Source organism: Gorilla gorilla, chromosome 4 (genome assembly GCF_029281585.2).
Source record: "Gorilla gorilla gorilla isolate KB3781 chromosome 4, NHGRI_mGorGor1-v2.1_pri, whole genome shotgun sequence".
NCBI lineage: Eukaryota > Metazoa > Chordata > Mammalia > Primates > Hominidae > Gorilla > Gorilla gorilla.
The window spans coordinates 149,774,771-149,790,970 of record NC_073228.2 but is presented as its reverse complement, the minus strand read 5'-3'; the positions used below and the strand labels follow the sequence as shown (position 1 = coordinate 149,790,970).

Sequence of the window (16,200 nt, the reverse complement as noted above, 5' to 3'; positions counted from 1 at the left end):
TTGTGCAAGATTCTGTGCAAAGAACCATAGCCCTTTAATTACCCCCATCTTACAGATGAGGAAACAGAGGGTGAGAGAGGTTATGTATTATCCCAGCCAGTGCATGAGGAACTCGGAACTTACACTCAGGCAGGCTGTGCTCTTAATCTTCGTGTCATCCCATTTGCCACATTTATTAAATAAAAACGTCAATACTTTATTGCAACTTTGATCTTAGACTTTTATTTTTGGTTCCATTCAGGAGAGTTCAAAACTTGGCAACATACAGAGCCTTCTCACAGTAACATCAAGTTAATCTCCAAGAAACAAAGGGAGATAAGCCTGAAACAGAAAGGGAGAAAGCATAGGGGGAATTAGTATTATTATTGAGATAAAATAATGAGAGAAATGTCAACAAACCAGACATAAGCATTTCGATAAAAATCCCTTTGGTTTTCAGTAACAAATGGAGACTTTTGTAATATAACCAGAATTATCTCATTTCGTTTTTATGCTCAATTTATGATGATTAATTAACTGTTCAACTAGGATTCTAAAATAGATTTGCCTTGCTAGATCTAGCTCTGCCATTTGAGATATTGCCTTTGTGGCAATCAACTAGGAGTACAGGAGTGTGGTTGCTGAAGAAGAGGCTCAGATCATGGGCAATTCATCTCTCCATGCCACTCTCCAAACTCAACCATTCCTTGCCCCCTGCTTGGTACTAAACATGGCTTGTATCCTAACTAACTTCAGCATTTTGGCATTATCTATCAAAATTATAAGTATCATTCCATTTCACTCAGTAATTCCACATCTAGAAGTTCATTCAAGAGAAATGCTCACAAAGTATGCAAAGGGATATATACAAGGACATTCACTGTTTTGTTGTTTGTAATGGAGAATAAATAGCACTAACTTAAATATCCACCAGGAAGGGATTGGTTATATATACTATAAGGTAATCATACAGAGGAATACCTAGGTAAATTAGTATATATCGATATGGATATAATGGAAAAAAGAAGATGGTAGGCAGTGCTCATAATACTCATAACATTATAGAAGGATTTTGTAAGGATACATACCAGTGATACACAAACTTAAGTGCATGCAGGGGATCAGATTTTGGCTTAGTGAGTAGGGACTGTGACAACCTTGAGAGCATGCCTCATATTAAGCAACTAGCACCACTCAATTTCAGCAAATCATTGCTAACCTGGTGACAAGTCTTTGGATTTTCCAAGAAAAGCTGGGAGTCAGAGTACTTTTTGTGCTGGTTTGTGGCATCTGTTTACTTCTCTGTCACTTCCAAAGCTGGGAGCTCCATGAAAGTATTCCAGTCATGTGAAACCACTTGATTTTCATTTTGAGACAACAAATAAAAATATTTTAGAAATATATTGCATATAGTCATCTGTTAGCTGCATTTTTTCTTGCAGGCTCATTGCTTATCACCCTCTAAAATACTCTTAGCAAGGGCTATCTCTGGGGAATCATATTATAGGCCAATATCAGGGTATGACACTTATTATATGTAAAGTAGACAGTTCTCAAGTGTAGTCCCAGAGCACCATATCAGTGTACCTGGAAACCAGTTAGAAGTGTATAGGCCCCATCCAGACTTATTGAATCAGAAACCCTGGGGATGGCACCAGCAATCTGTTTCCCCAAGTGCTTCAGGTGATTCTGATGCATTCTAAAATTTGAGATTGAGTGGGGCTTATGCATTTTCAACTAGTTTCTGGGTGGCACTGATGTGGTGATCCAGGGCCACCTTTTGAGAACTGTCTATTTTATACATTGCTTTATGTTTGAAGGTCCTGCAATGCTTGCACCGCTTTTATAATTTCAAACCCCACAGGTACATGGGACATACTTACACTGGCCTTACATTAGGAAGGTCGGAACTAAAGTGAGTTTCCAGACCATTCCAGACTAGGGCTAGTTCTGGGAGTTTGGCCTAGCTTTGGTTTTGTTACCAGTCTTCTGGGCTCAGCTAGACTATGTTTTAGACTAAGGTTTCTGTAGCCTTGAAATGCTTCTGGCTATACTGGACCATATGATCATGTCCCTGGGTGTAGAAACAGCTTTTTAAGGGTGTTGAGAGAGAAAAATTACATCTCTCATTTCCATGGTGTACCTGGAGCCTGTGGGGAAAATAAATACCTAGGTGATAACTATTCATTCTTTGATTCATTCACTCATTCATTCAACAACGATGTTGTGAGTGCTTACTATGTGCCTGGCATTGTGCTAAGCCTGATGACACTGAAATACCTTCATGGGGCTCCCAGCTTAGGAGGTGACACAGAAGTAAATAGACCATCATTAACCAGTGTTAAAAATAATGTAATGAGGGTCAGCACATGGTGCCTTGGAAATCCCCACTGGACATGAGGGAAGACTTTCCTGAAGAGGTGGCACCTGGCTGAGGTTTGAGAGATGAGCAGGAGCAGAAGAGATGAGGAGGAGTCAGCTTGGTAAAGGAAGGGAGGGGATATTCCAGGCTGAGAGCCAAACAGATGCAGAGACACAAAGGGTGGGAGGACCCAGGACTTTCTGGGAAATGCCTGTACTCTGCCTAACCTGGGCAGAGGGTGTGTGGCAGGAGTGTCAGGCTTTGGGGCTGGAGTATGGGCAGCCGCATGATCACAAAATGCTTGGCAAAGCAGTCTGGGATGCCTGGGCTCCATCCAAAAAGCAACTGAGAGAGCCAATGGCAAGTTGTAACTTAGGGAGTGACAGAGATTCCCTTTAGATTTGGGGGCTGTTTATATATTTTTGACAACAAATGTTTTCACCCAGAGTTTTTCATTTTATATCTCCTTGAATCTATAAATTAAGGTTTAAAAATACCATGCCTTTAAGTGAAAATAAATAGCAACTTATTTAAAAAAATAAAATCTACAAAATGATGGCTGGGAAACTTAATACAAACATGGATTTAAGTTTTGTACTTTCCTTTGCTACTTGGTTTTAGAGATGTTTCATGACATGTCATACACAGCTTGTGGGTTAATTAAGCTATTGATTTGGAAGGTTGCTGGTAAATCCCAAGCCAGTTTCAAGGGTGTGTATGTATTTTGGGTGAGGAGCTGGTTAAAGGCATTCATAACATTATTATAATCCTCATTAAATGTTGCTAGGTCTCCAACTGGCAATGGATCCCATTCCTGGCATCATTACCCACTAAGGGCTTTGCTTCTCCGGAAAGTTGGGTGAATACTCAGTTAATAGGAATTGAATCAACATGTTCAGTTTGGTAAGAACTTGTCTTCCTTTATCTCACAGGGAGAAAGGGAAAAGTCAGTGGTTTTTCAAGAGGGAAGGAAGGAGGGGAGGGAGGAGCAGACTGGGGTGACTGGTGATGCTGTCAAAGTCCCACAATTGCTGTAAAGGTGGATTTTCAGCCCTGGAGCAGGGTGACCTCATTTGCTGCTACATGTGCATTCACCCTTGGTTTCCTGGCCTTTTTGCCATGAGCACATATATATCTGCTGAATGTGTAAATGTGCCCCAGAGAGGCTGTGAGGACTTTAAAGACAGAGTAAACAGGATTTAAATACTACCCTGCAACTTACTGAGTGTTGACATCTTAGAAAAATTGCTTACCTACCTGATATGTGATTTCAGAATGCCTACCTGACATGGGTTTTTGTTGAGAATTATATGAGATAAGATATTTATGTTTAGTGTCTTAGTCTGTTTGGGATGCTATAACAAATCCCCAACACTGGGTGGCTTATAAACAACAGAAATTTATTGCTCATAGTTCTGGAGGCTGGGAAGTCCAAGATCAGTGGGCTGACAGATTTGGTGTCTGGTGAGGGCCTGCTCTCTGGTTCATAGATGGCATCTTTACCTTGTGTCCTCACATGACGAGAAGGGTGAGGGGTTTCTCTTGGGCCTTTTTTATAAGGTCTCTGCCCTCATGGCCTAATGGCTTCCCAAAGGCCCTGACTCCTAATAACATCACCTTGGGGGTTAGTATTGCTACATATCAGTTTTAAGGAGACAGAAACATTCAGACCATAGCACATGGTGACTAACCTGTAACTGATGTTCAGCATGTCTTTCCTGACCTGGAACTGAAGCTACCTTTTCTGGTTTCCATAGGAACGATTGTTTGTCACCCCCACCCTCTGTCATGCTTGGTTTTCACCAGTAAGGAAACATGTTTGGGGAAGAGGGAACTTGAGTGGCAGAATGACCTGCATTCCAATCCTGGTATAAGCACTCATTTCAGACCATCACTTAATATTTTTGAGACTCAGGTTCCTTCTCTATAAAATGAAAACGATAATGCCCAATAATTTCCATACATTCCACAGTCATTGTGAAGATTCAGTGAAGTAAGGCAAGAGTGCTCAAACTTTAGAGAGCATCAGAATCACCTGAAGGGCTGGTTAAGACACAGATTGCTGGGCCCATCCCCACAGTTTCTAGTTCAATCTGGGCAGGGCCTATGCATCTCTAAGTAGTTTTCAGGCGGTGCTGATGTGGATCCAGGACCACACGTTGAGGACAGTGCCTGGCAACAGTAAACACCAGGCAGATGTGAGTTACTATCACTTTTATATTTTGGAGTGGGAGTAATAGTGTAGACACCCCCACCTGGCTGCAATTCTAATTTTAGGGTCCTTATTTTGACTACATCAATAATTGCTTGATTTTCAATTTTTGTAGCACTACTCTAAACAGTGAGGAGGAGAGACTCAGTGTTTTAGGGGGTTAGGATCCACAAGTCATTGCTGCCGCACATCCAAGTGACCCAAGTACAGGAATCAGGGCCCTGGGTGCCTCGGTTTCAATGTAGTTTTGTCAGCCTAGAACAGACTAAAAAACAAATTTCTGGAACATTCCCCTACCTCACAAGACCCTGTACTATGTGTTGAGGACATGTTTTGGGGAGGTTGGGGCAGAAAACAAGTGACTTCCACAGCCCAGAGTCTTCTCCTCTGTTGTCTTCTTTGGTCCTGCCCTCCCCAGGGGTTTTAAGCATGCAAAGGATGGATCTTCCCCCTGAGGAAATCACAGGCCCTGACCCTTATTTTAGAAGGTGGATGACAAAGATAAGGGGCATGGTGACACCTCTGTCACCTAATGATCAGTCTGAATTACACATCTAAAATTAACAGCTTCTCCTCCTCCCTCCTACCCACCCGCCTACCCAATACTTAAACCCTTCTTTGTCATTGTTTCTCCGAGCAATTGATTCGCAAGAAATACCACCTGGATCTGCAAACCCTTGAAACTCGGGGAGTGGGACTCAGCATTGCACTGGGGTTAAGAGTGGAGGGGCTGGGGTCATCTCCTCAGTTGTTAGCTTGGAGAATGAGGCTACCATTTTCTTATGTAAATTGAAGGAAGTAAGGCTACTTGCATCACAACGTTCTTGTGAGCGTTAATTAGATATGCATGCAAGGTCTCAATAAATAACAGTTGTGGTTTCTATGGAGGATTTTTAAGAGTTCCTCATTGGGATCCTCTTCTGCATGCCCTCCCAGGGCTGTCACTTTTCCAGAATTATCCAGCAATGTTCGGTTGGTTTTGGGGGTCCAGATTCTCCACTTGCCCTGATTTGTCTATGTGACTTTGGACTGAAGGAGAAAAGAGGAGGCTTTGGAGTGGGACCTGGGGAAAGAAATGAGGAGACAGGAACAGTGCAAGCTCTAATGAGGAGTCTGCCCCCACTTGACCGCAAGAACAGATGCTCAGTCCCTGTGAAGCAGGAGCCGTAAACTGGAGGATCTGTTCTCCCCAGGTGATGCGGGAAACTTAGTATCTCAGAGTCCAAGTGGACAAAATACAATGCAGCATTTGGGGAGGGGCTCACACACAGCACTAGGCAGGCACTGAGCACGGAAGGGAACCGAGTCTGTTTGGCTTTTCCAGGGTGTGAGGTCCCAGGCACGAAGGTAGTGTTTTAATGGAGGCCATTGTATCACAGGGATGCCAAGGTAATTCCCATAAGGACTTGTAAATGGGCAGTAAATATTAATGGAGAGCATGAGGGGGCTTGTTCCTGAGCTTCTTCCTCTAGATGGAGGGAAATCCCTAAGTAATGGGGTGGGAGGGACTACAGTTACACAGGTGGGAGCAGGTGAAGTCAGGGACATTCAGGTGACACAGCTGAAGCCTGCTTGCAGCACAGTGCTGGGCATATGGGAAGCACCCAGGAACTGGTCATAATTACCAGCTTTTCCTGGACACTTTGACCTTTCCCCATGCCCACAGGACTGGGCAGTCTCTGCTGTGAGTATCGAAGGATGTGAGAACTCTCAGTCCTTCCTTCCATGGAACTACAAAATATTTAGTTTTAAGAGGAAAGAGTAACTTACGTCTAAGTTACCAGGGGATAGCAATGATCTTTGGCTGGCTTTGCTGAGCCGTAGACTTGGAGTCAAAAGACACTGTTCACCTCCCAGCTATTTTGCCTTTGAGCTGTGAGACCACAGGCTAATTATTTAGCTTCCTCCTCTGTAAAGTGGGAATGAAACTGCCTGCCCTACTACCAGATCATAAACATGAAAATGTTTTGTAAGTTGTAAAGTTCTGTTAAAGGAGTTAGGGAAAGGGAGTTTGTCATGGCTGATAACGAGGTCTCCTAGGAATACCAGCATTCAACTGAAAAGTGGCAATCACGGGAACTGGCATTCCCTTCTTCTGAAATAATGAGGACTAATGAGTTCAGCCGGCTGGGCACGGTGGCTCACGCCTATAATCCCACCACTTTGGGAGGCCGAGGTGGGCAGATCACGAGGTCAGGAGATCAAGACCATCCTGTCCAACATGGTGAAGCCCCGTCTCTACTAGAAATACAAAAATTAGCTGTGCATGGTGGTGCGCACCTGTAGTCCCAGCTACTTGGGAGGCTGAGGCAGGAGAATCACTTGAACCCAGGAGGCGGAGGTTGCAGTGAGCCAAGATTGCACTACTGCCCTCCAGCCTGGTGACAAAGTGAGACTCCATCTCAAAACAAAACAGAGTTCAGCCATGGAGACAGGTGAGGGGTGGGGAGGTATTTGGGTTATTCCTGGATGTTCACCACCTACTCTTGAGGCTAGTCCATGGCACCTGAACCTAATAATCTCATTAGAAGGTGTCAGTGGGACAATCTTGAGGATGTGACAGGTGCCGCTCCCTGCTCCACACCCCCGGGGTCATTCCTCACTGTCTTCCAGGCTGTGAACTTCTAGATGAAGGTCTGCATTCTCTTCTCCTTGTTGTCCAGCACTGAGCACAGGACCTGGCACTCAGCAGACATTCTGATGGTGTTTACAGAATGATTCAGTGAGTTGGAGGGTGTGTTTTCCTTTTTTGGATCATGGTCCTTGTCTATATTCTGCGCACTTACTCTCATTCTCACACCTCTTCTATTTCTGAAATGTCCTTACACTGATCCCCAACTGTGGGGAGACCAGAACATGAAAGTTCATATATTTGGGTCTAAAACACAGGAAAGCCTGAGAAAGAAGAACAAGAATTGCTTTCCTTTCTGAGCTGTGTGTGCCTTTGGAATCCACTTTGGGGAAGAAGGAAGACTTGCAAATTAATCTCGGGGAGCGAGTGGGAGTAACAGGCAAATACTGTGGAGAATGTGTCCATCTTGACATAATGCTGTTTTGTATCTTAAAAGGAGATGTGGATTCTGGAGGTTTCCCACCCTGGAAATAACTGCTTTTCAAAAAAAAAAAAAAAGATGCTTAGGAAATAAATCTGGCAATGGCTCCCATTGTTATTAGGGTTGCAATGCATGATTTGTATGTTTTCTGTATGTGGCTATGATTTTAAGTCAGGGAACTTCTTGATTTTAAGTTAGTTTCCACGCTTGCTCCTATAACTTCTTAGCTGTGTGACAACAATGACAATGACAAAAAAGGTGATGACAGTGGTCAAGGGCTTGCTCTAGACCACCATTCATGCTTGTTTCCTATCTCACAATGACCCTCTAAGGTTGGTCATAATCTCAATTTTACTTTACAGATTGAGAGACTAAGGTTTTGAGGGTTCAGTGATTTCCTCAAGTTAATACAGGAAGTCACCTTAATTTGAACCTTGTTTGAATCCAGGCCTGATAGCTATGTCTATATCCTTCTTTGCCTCCTTTGAAAAGTATAAGGTTGAATTTATGATGAGATTATATAGATCTGTCTCTGAAGTATTTTCTAGGCAATTCAAATGAAACTCTTCAAAATACAAATTGCCCTCTGTGACAAGGAGGACTTTCCCTTCCCAATGCCTTCCTTCAAGAGCTTTTTCATAGACTCCCCTCAGGGTTCAGCCTGGGGCCTGGTGGAGAAAATGGGGCAACAGAACAATAAAACAAAAGAAAGCAACAGACCCTAATGCCTGTAACTGATCATGAATGAAATAACACTTCCCCAGCCTGGAAAAATGTCAGTTTGATGCTCTTTGTTCTAAAAGCCCTGGTTCCACAGAGCATCAATTTCCCCTAATAATAAGCTTTTTTATTCCTCATCTAATGATGCAGCCTTGTCTTGAGGATTCTTATCATCTTTATTGCTCATCCACGATGACAGACACACGTACAGTCAGTTTGTCACTTCCCTTCTTTTCTTTTTCTTTCTCCTCACACATGATTTCCACCCCAGCAGAAGCAGGGGCTCTGAGCAGCGCCCCCCCCTTCCTCCACCTCCTCGCCTCCCACACAACCATGCACAGCTTCTTGAATTCTCTGCACAGCATCATCTGCTTCCCCATGAATAAGCTTGTCTTTCTTTTCTTCCCTCCCCGCATGGTGACTCTGTGTCGGCTGGGTGTGCATGGGTACCTTGCATTGTTGACCAGTTGTGCATTTGAGCTAATATTTACCATGCATTAATTCTGTTCCAGGCCCGTGCTGAAAGCTCTGAATAGGTTATCTCATTTGGTACCCATGAGCTGAGTCTTAGAGGTGAACCCACTGTGCAGATGAGAAAAACTGAGGCACAAGGAAATGTCCAAAGACACACAGCCTTCTAATGTGTAGATCCTAGAGCCTACCTTCTTCTTTTTGTTTTTTTTTTTTTGAGATGAAGTGTTGCTCTGTCACCCAGGCTGGAATGCAGTGGTATGATCTGGGCTCACTGCAACCTCCACTGGGTTCAAGTGATTTCAAGGTAATTTTTGTATTTTTAGTAGAGTCGGGGTTTCACCATATTGGCCAGGCTGGTCTCGAACATCTGACCTCAAGTAATCCACCCACCTCGGCCTCCCAAAGTGTTAGGATTACAGGCGTGAGCCACTGTGCCCAGCCTGAGCCTACATTTGTAACCAGCAGGATTCAGTGGCTTGAGGTTGTTCTGGAATCTACCACATGAAAGTTGGAGAATGTGGAGAATAATCTCTGGTTTTTGAAGTTCTCAGCCCAAAGGGCCCTACAGAATCAAGGTGGACAATAGCCTCACGAAAGGTCAGGCCAAGCAGGAACAATAACTAGAAGGGTTTGTAAAACATCCACAGGCTGATTAACACTACCCAAAAATAACCATTCTCTACCTGTAATGAGTGCACAGGAATGGCCTAATAGGACATGGCCCCCTGCACCTGCTCCATCCTTCACCTTCTGTAGAACCTCCTCCCAGATCATTTGCATATTCCCCACCCTTCACTCTCACCACAGCCATCCATAGATGGGTGGGGAGCCTGTGGGACAGCAGCTCTCAAGGTTTCAGGTAGGTTAAGATCACTTAAGGGACTTACTTAAATACAGATGCTGGAAATTCCACTTCAGGATGCCTGCAAGAGAGATCCAGGATTTTTCATTCTTACCAAGAACCTCTGGTGATCCTAATGCAAGTCCCCACGCCACTCTTTGAAAGTAACCTCTGCTTCTAAGACTATAGCATTAGGAAAAGGAAGTAAAAAGCTCCATTGTCGGGTGGCCTGACTTTGCCTCTGGCAGTCTCTCACAGATGCCCAAGGACATAATTCCACAACCCCAGCATCACTCAATTGCAGTGGCCTTTTTCTCTTGACCACTCTGCTGCTGGTGAGAAGGCAGTGGAGGTACTGCCCATCTTTATCTGCTGTGCTTATTGTAGAAACTCAATCAGATTTTTTTTTTTTTTTTTTGAGATGGAGTCTTGTTCAATCACCCAGGCTGGAGTGCGATGACACCATCTCGGCTCACTGCAACCTTCACCTCAAGGGTTCAAGTGATTCTCCTCTCTCTGCATCCTGAGTAGCTGAGATTATAAGCGCACACCACCACGCCTGGCTAATTTTTGTATTTTTAGTAGAGCCAGAGTTTCACCATGTTGGTCAGGCTGGTCTCAAACTCCTGACCTCAGGTGATCCACCTGCCTCGGCTTCCCAAAGTGCTGAGATTACAGGCGTGAGGTACCATGCCTGGCCAGATTTGTTATTTTTTTTTAATCTTCTTAATAAGGGTCAAGATTTGTATCATTTGCCCTAAGATTTCCTACCAAAGGATCCCAACTTAGACCAAGTGAAATGATAAGGAAGAAGTAGGGAAGAGATACTGCCATAAAGACAGCTGCTTGTTGAGGTGTAGACACAACTGAAGTTGCCCTGAAACTTGGTTTCCTCTGACTAAATTATACTGGAAGCCCCAACTTTGATAGGAGGCTTTTTTTCAATAAGAAGAGGAGTGGCCAGCCGTCCCATCCCAGGGATGATCTCCTGTGCAGCACTCCTTAGTTGCTGCACTCATCTTACAGCCAACACAGAAATGTTGAGTTGCCTTTACTCACCAGCTCCACCAGCTTTGTAACAAATCTCCTCTGCTATTAGACATTTGATTTTCTGTGGTCTGCAGCATGATTCTAAAATCAAAACTCCTGAGTGTGTTTCATAGTGTTTGACACATAGGAGGTGCTCAGTCAGTATTTGCTGATTAAGCAGTTGTAATTCTGCGAATCCACTTTTTATTTTATTTTATTTTTTAAAAGATTATTGTCCCCAGCTAGGCACGGTCTCATGCCTGCCTATAATCCCAGCACTTTGGGAGGCTGAGGCAGACGGATCACTTGAGCCCAGGAGTTCCAAACCAGCCTGGGTGACATGATGAAACGGTGTCTCTATTTATTTAAAAAATTTTTAAAAATTAAATGAAAAGATCTTTGTCCCCAGAAAAGCTTCTGTGGGCTGGACCAATGTAAGTTCATACAAATTTTCATTCTTCTCAGAAAAAGGAGAAAATTTCCGGCAAAGTATTAAGTTTTTCATAAAGCTAAATTTATCCAGCATAAAAGACTTCTATTTTGGGGCTGTTCTTTCTAATTTGGGGTATTAAAATACCTTTATTTTATAGTAATTGATGTGACTGTATAAACTAAATTGACTTCCCACCCCGTTTTTTTGAGTGGGCCCTCTCATCTCTTGCCTAGTTCCTGAGCCCACTCTTTCCCCCTTATCTATCAGGACTTTTAGTTACAAGAAAGCGAAGTGGATCCTAGATGATGCAGGCCTTTCCTCAAATATAGAAAAACTATTTGGAAGACCATCGGTCTAAATGCAATGTGCTATCCTGAGTTGGATCCTGGAACCAAAAAAGGACATTAGTAGAAAAACAGGTGAAGTCCACAGTTTGTCCTTTGGTTGGTGGTAATCTACCCACGTTAATGTTGCAGTTATGATGAATGTACCATGTAGATGTTAACAATGGCAGAAATTGGGTGAGAGGCGTGGAAAGTCTCTACTGTACTACTTTTGTCACTTTTCTGTAAATCTAAAATTACTCTGAAATAAAATTTTGTTAAAAAAGGATAGATGCTAACAATCTATGCACTCAACAATCCATTTGACCAGGGTTACTGTTTAAAAATGTAGATCAGAGCGTTTCCATATCCTCCTTAAAACCTTTCAATGGATTTCCATTGCACTGTGGATTAAATCCAAAACCTGTACCAGGCCCCCATGAGCTGGCCCTACTTCTGTCTCTGAGTTCATCTCTGCTTGTCCAAGCTGCCCTTGGTGAGTGACTGGTCACTTTACTCAGGTCACACTGGCCTTCCTACAGTTGACAATGCCAGGCTGGTGCCACCTTAGGCCTTTCCACAGGACTCTGCCTCATACCTCCTCTTCATAGGCCTCATCTTGCTATTTAGAGCTCTTCTGCGTCATCTCCACTGACCACCCACTCCACAGTAGCTCTCCTGCTCTGTCTGTCACTCTCCTTCGCTTTGTTTTGTGTTCTTCAAAACACCTACCACCATCTATCAAATTGTTTACACTATTTATTTGCTTATTACGTATCTGTGTGTGGTCTTTCCCCTGCCCCTGGGATGTCAGCTCCACGAGGGCAGGGGTTTTGTTGCTCATTGCTGTAACTCCAGCACCCGGAGCAGTGTCTGGCACATAACAGGGGTACTGTAGTTATTTGCTGAATGAATGAAAGAGGGGTCGTTTCATCCAGGAAGCCTTCCTGATCTCTGGTCAGGGCTAATAACCCCCTTTTTAGCTCTCATGGCCTCCCGAACCTCCCTCTCCCACAGCTCCTGCCCCACAAGCTGTAATTGCTGGTTGACCCACTGTATTCTCCACTGGACTCTGGGCTCTGTGGGGTGAAATGATATTATGACCTTTGTCCGCCCAGCACTGGCAGAACACCTGGAGCAAAGCTGGCATTCAGTGCCTGGGAACTCATCAGGGCTGCTGCCTGGACACTTGCTGATTGCCTTCTGGGTGTCAGGTGAACCTGAATTAATTAATTATTTTTGAGATAGGGTCTCACTCTGTCTCTCAGGATGGAGTGCAGTGGCACAATCACAGCTCACTGCAGCTTCAATCTCCTGGGCTCATGTAATCCTCTCACCTCAGCTACCTGAGTAGCTGTGACCACAGGGGTGTGCCACCATACTGGGCTAATTTTTTTTGTTGTATTTTTTGTACAGATGGGGTCTCACTATGTTTCCCAGGCTAGTCTCGAACTTCTAGACTCAAGTGATCCTCCCAAACTGGCCTCCCAAACTATTGGGATTACAAGTGTGAGCCACAGTGCCTGGTCAGGTGAACCTATTTAGAGGAGGCCAGTCACTGGCCACTTCATTCTCTTTGTGCTGTCAGTGCCAGGAGTAGAATACATTCTATGTGTCCCTTCTGAACGAATTAAAGGAGGAAATGGGAAAAGTAATCTGGCTATGGGATCTGAAGGGGATTTCAGAAATGGACTTTGAAATCTGACCAATATCTGAGTTCCACCTGCTCAGTGGACCCAAAGGAAGTGTGAATTTGGGGACTCAAGTTCATCTGTCTTGGCTTCGGGTCAGTTCTTCCAAAGTTTTCATCTCCTAGATATTTTCTTGGACCACTTGTCAGTCACATTTTCTACAAGTAGTGTTCTTGGCTTTGCTGCTTTCCTTTCATTTCAGTACCTTTCACCCCTTCTCCCTCTGTGGCAGAGCAAGAGCCTTTTCCACTCTGCAGACCCATAGCTGCAACTGCAGCTGCCCTGGGAACCTTGCTCAGCCATCACTGCAATGCACAGGGGACGCCAGACCGTGACACCTGACCTCTTTCTCCGACTAAGCACCAGTCCTCTATCTTCTCTGATTTAAGCAAGAAACAGCATAGAACTGTGGAAAGGGTGTGTAATTCAGAGTTTGACCAAACTAGTTCCTAAAATGTTAACTCGAGGTGCTGATAGATGTGTTCATTAATTTGTGGTGATCAGTACACAACATATACCAAATCATCACGCTGTACACCTTGAACATACAAAATTTTAATTTGCCAATTAAGTATTTTCAATAAAAATAATATAACCCCTTTTTAAAAATGAAAATAAAAGTAAATGACACATTTAAATTTGCTTCCAAAAAAAAAATACAAAAGAAGCCCTGCCTCATAACATGGGAGTGATCTTGGGCAAGAAATTTAACTTTTCAGGGCCTTGGCGTCCTCATCCACAGAGTGGGGATGTGCCTGTAGTTGTACACACATGTGCATGCATGCACGGGTACACACACACACACACACACTTCACATAGTTCCCCATCTTATCTACCCTTTGATTTTAGCTTAAATCTTATCTGCTTCATCTAAAGTAGATTTCCTCCTTCAGTCTCAACCCTGTATGAGTTTTCTTCATAGCACTTACCACAATGTATAATTAATTGATTTATATATCTTTTATGTTGTCTTCCCCATGAGAGTGCAGATAGGAGGTACAGCTATGTGTCACTACTGTATCTCAGACATTGAAATAGTGGATAGTATGTAATCATATGTACTACCAAAGTATATACAAAGTAGAAGTAGCTATACTTATACTATTATAAGTATATACTTATTCATTATAATTATGAATAATTTTAAAAGGTTAACCGTTGGTATATAATTATATTACTATTAATGCTCTCATTATTTTTATGAACAGTGGGGAAATTACTGGAAAGAAGGAAAAAGAAAGTCTCTGGGCAAGAAGGTCCCTTTTTGTTGGTTAATGGGGAAGGGTAATGCAGATTCGCAAAGGTCAAACTGGTCTCTGGTCCTGGCCAAGAGACTCTTAGCTTCCAATGAGAGGTGGCATGTGTTTCAGAGGTTGTCGTTTATGACTGGACCCCGAGTTTCAGAAGTTAAAGTGTCTTAGAAATCTCTTCCATTTCAGCCTACTCAGGTAGTTTCGATTTATTTTAGTAATGAATTCAGTTGGCATTTTCCCTCTGGAACCCTGGTATTAAAACAAACGTGACAGAGACTCCACTTGCAGGTACAATAGCGTGGGAACAAAATGAACTTCGATGTACAATATGACTCCCAATATTGGTTCAGCCACAGCGTGACAGTTCCAATGAGTAAGAGCAATGGGAATCTCTTTATGCCTCACAGTTTAGCACCAGCCTTCAGGAGAGGAGAAATCATGTCTGATCATATTGTCCTGTTAGCCTTGTAAATGTGCAGGAGAGAGGAATTGGGAAGCGAGGGATGAGGGCGGGGGGTAGAATATATAAATGAAGAGAGCAGCAATATTTATCCCAACTTTTTGATTGTTTTCTGATGGATCTGAAGAAAGACTAATTGATTAAAAAGGATTTATAAGAGAAGTGAAATGAGGTCATGGTCAGAAGGCTCAGACAGGTGGTGAGAGAATTGTTACTAGTCAGTAATCATTCTATTATTGAGCATCTATTATGTGCCAGGCACTATTCTAGGCATTGATGAAGAAGCCAAAGTCCATGCTTATATTCTGGCGGGAGGAGACAGACCACAACCAAACAAGCAAGCTAATGGATACCTTCTGTAAAGAATATAAAACAGGGTAACATTACAGGCAGTTACACTGAGGGGGGCAATAGAGACTGCTTTAGTTTGATGGTCAGGAAATTCTTCTCTGAAAGTGTGACATGTGAGTGATAACTGGATACTTGGATAGAGGCAACTGCAGAGAGATGGAAGTTAATAGCATCTCAGCTGAGAAACAGAATGAGCAAAAGCTGAAATCAGCTCAACATTAGGGAAAAATAGAAAGATTGACGAATCCTTCTAAATACAAAAATACAAATAATTACCACTTCTACATTCTTTACTATTTACTAGTGATGTTTATTATTTACCAGCTAAGTGCTTGGGACAAGTTATTTGATCATTCTAACTCAACAGCTATAATATGGCAGTAGTAATGACTGTGCGCCTCATAGCCTGTTATGAATTACATATAATAGCAATAAATGCCAATAGTTGTTGAGTGAGTATGATGTGCTGGGTACTGTGTTAAGTGCTTCACATATAATAGCTCATTTGCTTTTTTGATAATGTCCTTAATAAGACAAGAAGTGTTGTAATCCCCATTTTGTGGATGAGGTGATTGAGTACAGAGAGGATGAATAATTTGCTTAAGCTCACCCAGCAAATGAGTGGCAGAGATGGGATTTGAACCCAGATCTTCTTCCAAAGTCCTCAACCTTAACCCGCATCTTCCAGATGCAGAAGTCTTGGGTCAGTGCCCATCAGTTACCTAGCCCGGTGCCTGCCGTGGTAGCCCTCAATGCTTTTAGCTCTATCATTACTACGTACATTGCCTTTCTTCTACCTCCCAGCAGCCTTGAGTAATCTTGGAATCTGCATTTTAGAATGTGACATTCAGAAGTCAATGATTGCCAAAGAACTGGAGCTGGAAGCCAGATCTTCTGATTCCAAATCCCCAGGATCTTTTTCCTACAGTGAGCATCCCTGGAGTTTTTGCTTATTATAATTGAGCATATTTTGAAAGGAATCCTCAGAAATACACACTGAATTTGCTTCAGTAGATCC

The 16,200-nt window shown here is 43.1% G+C and overlaps 1 long non-coding RNA gene across 1 annotated transcript; it reads right to left on the bottom strand.

Moving 5' to 3' along the window:
- Window positions 1–206: 206 nt before the first annotated feature.
- LOC134758464 (uncharacterized) lies at window positions 207–4,079 on the bottom strand. Its single transcript, XR_010133678.1, has 3 exons — window positions 4,033–4,079; window positions 1,199–1,335; window positions 207–321 (listed from the first exon to the last, which is right to left on the bottom strand). It is a non-coding gene; the product is annotated as an uncharacterized lncRNA (long non-coding RNA).
- Between the last annotated feature and the right edge of the window lie 12,121 nt (window positions 4,080–16,200).